Here is an 8,208-nt window from a genome sequence, read left to right as displayed (position 1 = left end):
GGAATTAGGGTGAAGAGCCACAAAGAGCTACTCCTCCTCAAAAATGGGACAACCAAAGGGCTACATTGCTAAAAAGTACTTAAAGAATATAAGCTGTTGTACAACCAACCAGAGGGGAGTCTTCTCCCGGTGTCTGTCTGAGCCTCACAGGCAGGATCCTATCTTTCATAAAAAGGTATTTTCCAGCGGTGGAGCTGCTCAGCTTGCAACTCAAACAGACAATCAGGGCCCAAAAGTTCCTTTATTCCTTCAGGGTAGGGCACCCACCCTCTGGGGCAAATGTATTCAGGGATCCTGTCCAGTGTCACATGCAGTGCACCAGTATTCTTCACTTTAATCTAACAGGCACCAAAGGCACAGCACCTGTACCCTGTACTCAAGACCTTCCATACCTCCTGTGTTGCTCCGCTTGCGCATTGCACTTTTGTCAGGGCCACAGATTGTGCCCAGTATGCCCAGGCACCTCTTGTTCAACAGAGTTGCAGACCTGCATTCACTTGGGGACCAGGACTCAGATGACTGATGCTGGGATATCTGAAGCAACCCTTGTTTCAAAGGGGGTCACCTTAAGCAAAAGCCTCCTTGCTGTCCTTGTCGGACTGTGACTCTCTCAGCTGGGCATCAAAAACTGGATCCATGCAAAGAATTATCCATCCTGATTTGTGACCCCATCTTTCGTCCAAGACAGTAGCAGGGGTACACACTTCACCGTTTTGTTACAGACCACAGTGCTTCCGGCCTTCTACCTTTACTGTGGTCCTAGTTGCCAGCAATGCCTGTGCTGGTTCCCTTTACCTCAACTCCAAGCTGGATCGGCGCTGACTCCCCAGGCTGAATCTGATGTCCGGGCCCCTCTGGCAATGGTTGTAGGGCTGCAGAGATCTATTGGTGGTCAGAACAAAAGATCTTTAGACAAGGCATACAAATAATCTATCAACAGAGAGGATACACTATTTCAGAATACTTCTTTAGTCTTGGGGCACCCATACATTAGCAAGGCACCCAAGAACCACTTCATCTATCTGAGAGTAAAAAAACGTTTGGAAAATCTAAAAACTGCTAATTTAACAGGGTCCCTTATTGCATAAATAACTCACAAAACCTCAACATAGTGGGTACATGAATTTCTCCAGCAAAACCTACTGTGGCAAACAAACTCCTATAAAGCAATATTTTCCTTCAAGATGTTTTCTGAGGATCAAACAGGCATCTTTCCTAAAATTGTGAACCCTTGTGCATTCTACTTTTCACGATCTGGACTATGTAACATAATTTTTAGATTTAAAAAACCTATTCACCAGCTCTAATAAGGGCTGTGAGCTCAATTACATAGGCTAACTAATATGAGACTAGCAATGACCTTGAAAAACTGTATTTAGCATGAGAATAACATAAACAATAATGGTGTTTTCACCTGAGAATTTTAGAACAAAAACTACCCACATATGGTTCCCCTTAAAGGTCAAATAAGGAAACATCAATCTATTGTACTCATCATTTCATAATTTCATCAGACAGGATGGACAGTACCATGGCGTATTTTTGTTATTCATTTTAATAATCTTAACAATTTAAAAACATTATTAGTGAATAGCCAATTAGATATCTCATGGCCCTTCCTAGACAGCTTAGACAGGCTCAAGAGAGAGTGAGAAAAAGAGAGAGAGAGCACGTAAGGCAAGAAAAAATGGCAATATTTTACTTAATTTTGCTTACATTTAATTTGCCCAGGAGCTAGTCTCCCTAATCTCCTCCCCCATTCGACCGTAGGTAACCGAAACAGGTGACCTTCTGTCAACAATATTTACCCTCCTTTTTCGAAGCTGGGCACAAGCAATTAAACATAATAGCACATTAATGCAAATTTTATTTCATAGCCTTTTGATCTGGCCCTAGCACAACAATTTCGAGTGAAAACCAGTATTTCTGTATGCATGGCAGAGCTATTCTTTGCATATGGTCTACAGACGCTGCTATCCCTTGATAATGTTATTCAATAGGATAAACCCCACCTGCATATCTCCTATACTAGTATTATGTCTCAAGAAAACAGTGATATCCCCATGTGCTCCTAACAGAATATGCAATATTTCCTTTAGCTAATGTTACCTAAAACAGATCTGTGGTGTCCAATCTTGTTCTAGGAAGGCTTAATCAATGCCATAACTTTATTGAAACAACAAAGTAAATTCTTCCATTTCTTAAATGTGGTTAAATTACTAAGGCAATATCCTAAATATGATTAACATGAATTGAGAATTAATTTTTACCATAATTTCCCTAGGCCCATTATAGCCTCAGACATCATTAGAGCAACATTTACATTGCCTGTAGTGTTTTACCCTACAATGTTGGAATCAGGAAATGTAATTAATACAAAGAAATCAGTTTATTAATCTACTCTGTAACATTACAAGCTTTCATAGCGTAATGTAGAAATCACACACTGACAGTGTCTCCCTGCGTGGACATTTCACGTTCAGTAGTACTGGTAAGTTCTAAATACAGAACTTGGCCTCAGACCCTTAAACCTGTTGTCCCCTGTCTGAGAAAGGCTATTTCCATGTGGCTTTTACAATTCAAAGTAACTCTGGAGAAGTACAGCTGAAAAGCATTCCTGCTCCTTGCCTGCATGCTAATAATTTTAAAGGTAAGATGCACTTTTTGCTGTCTTATTTTAGTTTTTATTCCTGTGAAATGTGCGTTCTAGCACTTAAAGAACTTGATCAAAACCTCAGCCTTCTGAATGCCAAAGTGCGCCAAGAATTCCTGTGCATAAAAGTAAAAGATTGCATAAAGGCTTGCAATGTAATTCTCATGTCTGTACAGCTACTCATTGCATAACTTAATAGAGCCTTTAGATTCAGTAATATTGTCATTGCTAGAGAAACTACTGTGTACCTTTTTATTTTTGATGCACAGTATATTTTAACCATTTACACATTAAAATCTTGACACACACTTCGCACAAGATAATTTTCTGTAGTGCTTAATATTATTACATTTGCACAATAGTTGTATTAGACATTATGAAACTCCTAATAGTGCAAACAAGATTTTAATACAATGTTTTCTAACAATTATTTTCATGTACCAATTTATTTTGAACATAAAAAGTTTGTGTCACTTTTTAAAGGGCAGTTAGTATATACCCTCTGATCCACATATGTGTTTATTTAGAAAAGCAACAAGAAAGAAAGTCTTTACTTTTACCCCCACATGCATCAATCTAGGATTTTGCATTTCTTAAATAGCGAAAATTAAGGAATCGCTATTTAGGAAATGCAAAATGCTATGCATCAAGAAATCCTAAAAGTTTTTAGGATTTCTTAATTTTCGGAAATTGCGATTCCTTAATTGCGAAGTGCAATTAAGGAATGGCATTACATTGATTCCTATGGGCCTAGAGGCCCATAGGAATCAATGTAGTCAATTGGAAGGCAGTAGCAAATTGCGAGTGGCACTTAGAAAATTTCATGGGTGCAGGGGGGGGTCCAAAGGACCCCCCCCCTGCACCCCTGAAATGCAATTGAAAGTGCATGTTTCACACACACATGTCCTAAGGACATGTGTGTCTGTAACTGGACAGTTAAAAAAATGCTTTTTCAAGCATTTTTAAACAATTTCGCAAATTACCACGAGGTTGAACCTCGTGGTAATTTGCACTTCCAATTTGAATAATCGCAATTTTTGTTTTAATGATGCATTGCTTTTAAGGAATCGCACATTTGCAATTCCTTAAAAGCAATCGCATTTTTGGAATTCGGTAAAAATACCGAATTACTCAAAAATGCTTGATGCATCCCAAACACATATTTAGGAAGTGCAAACGGCCGAATTTACCGATTCGCACCGTTTGCACTTCCTAAATAGGTTGATGCATGTGCCCCTGAATCCTTTCTCTTTTATCCAAAATAATGAAGCTGTATGTCTAACTTTTCAAAGTCAGTAGTCTTTAACGCACGTGCCTTCATACCAATTTGTACTCATTTAAAACCTAATTCCCACAGCTTGATCTGTAGCTTGTGGCCGGGCATAGCCATGTGTTGTTTACTCAGCTGTGCTTTATGACCCGCAGGCGTTAACTTATTAAGCTTTTCCAGGAGTAAAAGCCCTTGCTGCTTTGTAATGTCTGCACAGAAACCCCAAAAAGATGAACTGAATGAGCTCAATTTGGTTTGTTGTCTTCATTCTGTCCTGCAAATGTTTATTTTAAAATTCAAGGAATGAATTATATAACATATGCTAAACAGCTGTACGCTACCATTAGAAGTCAAATAGTAACAACGTATAGATGTGTGAATATTGCCACAATGTTAAAAAAAAATAGAATTAACACTCAACGGGAAAAAATAGGCCTCATATAAAGAACAAAAAACTAATTTGTGTGCTTACACAACTAGGACTCAATACAAAATGTTACAGCATTATCATTAGATATTAATATTAAAAGGTATTCACATTATCTGAGTAATTAGTTGCTCCTAAAATAAAAGCGCCTCTTTTTCACATTACAACAAGATAGATTTGTACTGGCTTGGAATGCCTGGGTTTTAAATAGACTGAAATGTGCTCAATTCCCGGCGCTAGGAAAATGAGCATTTTAAACAGCTGTTCAAAGCTGTCTGTCAGAACAAACAGAGGTAACAAATGGTTTAACATTTACAAGAAGGGGGCCGCACATTCAGAACACACAACACTGCTTGTTAAGGCAAGCCATTCTCACACAAAAAACATAGTCACTGCTCACTGAAACAAGTACTTCGCAAGCATCACCACTGGTGTCAGTCCACAAACCACATAGACACTCAAAAAGAACAATTAACCCACAAATCACAACTTAGGACAAAAGCAAGAGATAGCCCAGAGACTGTACTCAAACCAAACTATTTGTAAATACCAATTTAAAGTCATATTTACAAACGAAAGGACTCTAAAAAAATAGTAAAGAGAGTACACCAAGACAATTAGACAGCCAAAAGGCTGTGCCATGTTAAAAAAAACAGGCTCAAGCCTCAAACCTTTTCCAAAATACACCAAATTAACAGTTGATCTGGCATAATACTCAAAGGCGCTCCATATCACCATTCATGAAATTTACTAAGTGTACAGATCAGGATCCTTTTTTTGTATGTATTTGTTTCACAGTGTACTATACATTAAGGAGGAAATACCATATTTAATGTACATAAACCTATTTAGGTATCCCCTCTAGGGTATTTTCTAAATCCATATTGGTACCATCAAGACAGCAACACTTTCTACGAAGTGTGCTATGAGCAGGCATGCCAAAAAATATTACAATATGATGTAATATAATCAAAGCGTATTTATCCAGATAATTATTCAAAAGTAGAGAACAATCTCCACATTACCTGCCTTTATTTGCTTCAGCAAACAAATAAACAAACCAAAATATTGGCCAAGCTATACAAAAGTGTCTTATCGCAACCTTACCAAACAAAAGTCTCCAGCTTCCAACTGCCAAGTTCTTAGTGACCTAACAGTCGTTTTAACATACCCACGCCAAAGAAGATCTCAGTCGGGACCAGCCGTCACCTAGAGGGTCAGATCAGGAAAACCGGAGAACACGTTGGTCTGCAAAGACAAAGGGTGTCCTCATGCAGGAGTACCTTCCTCAGTGGATTTCTGCCTCACGTCATGACCCCACTCTCGGATGGCCGGGTCTCCAATGATGTTCATGTTCAGGCACCAATTTGTGGAATAAAAAGACTTTTTGGGCTCACTGATGCACTGGTCCTAAAACCAACAAAGAAGAAATTGGCATGAAAGCTTTAATATCAAGAGAATGCATTTCTTAACCTCACATGAGGGAGCCTGCATCAATACGGTAAACTCAGGTCACTGTATGAGGCAGTCCAAGGAGTGCAGAAACCAAGGGCCTTTTATGGCCAGTTTATAGCTGAGTAAGCATGAAGACTCAAAAAGAGGCGGTACAAGTATACACACAAATAGCCAGTTACAAACAAGGATACATAAGAATCGCTTAGTCAACAGAGTGGGAGGAGTTACAATATTGCTGATTCTCCACTGGACTCCGATTTGGTAGTAAAATGATGTACCACACTGCAGTCCTTTGGTACAGATCTATTGGCAACATGATACAGTATATTCAAAGGCAATGAAAACATCAATTGGCACACCTTGCATAAAAAAGGTTTGGATCTTTGTTGTTTCAGTTCATATGTTTCTAACCCAACTAATGTTTGCATTTATTTATACAGCACCTTACACGTCACAGCATTAACCCCTTGGAAAGTTCTGGCAAGTCTTTCTGCAGGTATGTTACCGCTTGCGTTCTCTCTGCGTTCTTTTTTTTCCCTCTTCCTTACGCTCTTGCTTAACCAGTTTATCCTTCTCTCTCTGTTGCTTGTCCTGCTCCTTCTTCTTCTGGGATTTCTCTTGAAGGGACTCTTTTTCCAACCTTTTTGCACAGTTGATGTCTTCCACATTTGTATTTTTAAAGATAATTTTTTCCAATGGGATAGCCACTGTGGCAGCTTCTCTTTTCTCTTCATCTGCTTCATCCTCTTCATCTGTTCTGTTGGCGTACTGTGCCAAGACAGCAGCCTTTCTCTGTTTCTCTTCCTCTGAAATTTCCTTCGGTTTCACCACAATCTGGGCCTGTTTCTCCATCATGCTTGCAATTGCTCTGATCTCATCTTCTTTCTTCTCCTGTGATTGTGATGATTTTTCAGCGTAACACCATTTTGTGAACATTTCCTGGCATCATCGTCTAAGGAAACTTCCTCCAAGAAGGCACCCAGAACGCTCTGTAATGCAACCAGCCTGTCCTCGTCGCTCTTCTCTTCCCACAGCAGGCCCTGAATATAGGCCGTGTACACAGCGCTATCTATCTCCAGCGCGTCTAGTCGCTGTCCGAGCCACTCCTGAAAGCCAGACGACTCCATTCCACACTGGGACAATGCTCTGACTATTATCTATTGTACCATACACATAGAGTGGTGCCATCCCTTGAAACAATTGAAATCTCAGAAAGTGAGCTCCAGTCCGGATATTTTCTCTCTATCCCTTCCTTGTTTCTCCCCAAATTCATGAGTTTGGTGCTGTGTTCCCTCTTGCACAAATATCAAACATAGATATCAAGGGACGGCAGGGGATTTCAGTGAATTCACAATACCAGAAATAAACAAGATTGGAATGCTCCCTCTTCAATTAGGGCAATTCAAAATGTTCTCAGATTAGCATATTAAGAAGGAAGTTTATTAAAAACTACGCTGACATTATTAATCCTATACTTGTCTAGCTTAAAAAAGAAACAAATTTCAAGGGACTCAATAATCCTCCAATGCCCTTGAAATACTAACAGACATTTATTCAGGCCAGGTGTTTCCAAACATTTTATCCTTCAGATCACACCTTGGGGGCAGTCCTAATTCAAGATAACAGAAAAGAAGTGCAAGCTATCGCCTTCTATTCATGGAAGTTTACTAAACCAAAGATACATTATTGCATATCACAGAAAGGTACAAAAGGGGGTGGTGATGGACAAAGCATCTGAACCAATCAAACACTCACACCCAGTCAACAGATCGGGGTTTAATCCATCACCGTTCTTTAGCCCACTCTGCCACCCCAGTTCAGACATGGCCAAATGTAAATCAGTCTGACACTGTGCCTCATGGGAACAGTCCAGCCCGAACAGGGTGCTCCAAGGTGGCTGATATTGAGGACGAGGCCATAGAAATTAGGAGAGAGGGAGACAACATTTTGTTAGTTGATGATCCTGACTTCAATATCTGTAATGAAAAAAGAGAAAGAAGACCCAAAGCAGAGTTTAAGGTTGATGGTCATGTAGTAACTCTGATGGTAGATACAGGTTCAGCATATACTATAATCCGGGAGGCCTTGTTCAAGAAAGAGTAGGGGGACATGTTACTGAAAGCTAGTGACATTTCTCCTACTGGATATCAAGGTGAGAACATAGGATACTTTCATTCAGACATTTCTTTTATGGATAGGTCAATCAAAGGGAAAGTATATGTTGCTGTTGATGGACCACCAATCCTTGGCTGGATTCATCAATACGACTTGCACATAATAATAAATTCAAGAGCAGCTAACCAAGTCATGGTAGTAGATAACTACATACTTAGTGGCATTTTACACGATGCAAGCAGAGTGTTTAGAGATGAATTAGGAGAATTAAAGGGGTATGTATATAAG

At 39.5% G+C, this 8,208-nt stretch overlaps 1 pseudogene; it reads right to left on the bottom strand.

The window, feature by feature from the left end:
- Nucleotides 1–6,306: 6,306 nt before the first annotated feature.
- LOC147728707 (coiled-coil domain-containing protein 43 pseudogene) lies at nucleotides 6,307–6,947 on the bottom strand (annotated as a pseudogene).
- Nucleotides 6,948–8,208: the final 1,261 nt, after the last annotated feature.

This window comes from Lissotriton vulgaris, chromosome 3_1 (genome assembly GCF_964263255.1).
Source record: "Lissotriton vulgaris chromosome 3_1, aLisVul1.2, whole genome shotgun sequence".
NCBI classification, from domain to species: domain Eukaryota; kingdom Metazoa; phylum Chordata; class Amphibia; order Caudata; family Salamandridae; genus Lissotriton; species Lissotriton vulgaris.
Note: the sequence above shows the minus strand (reverse complement) of the source record. Positions and strands in the feature narration are given on the sequence as shown.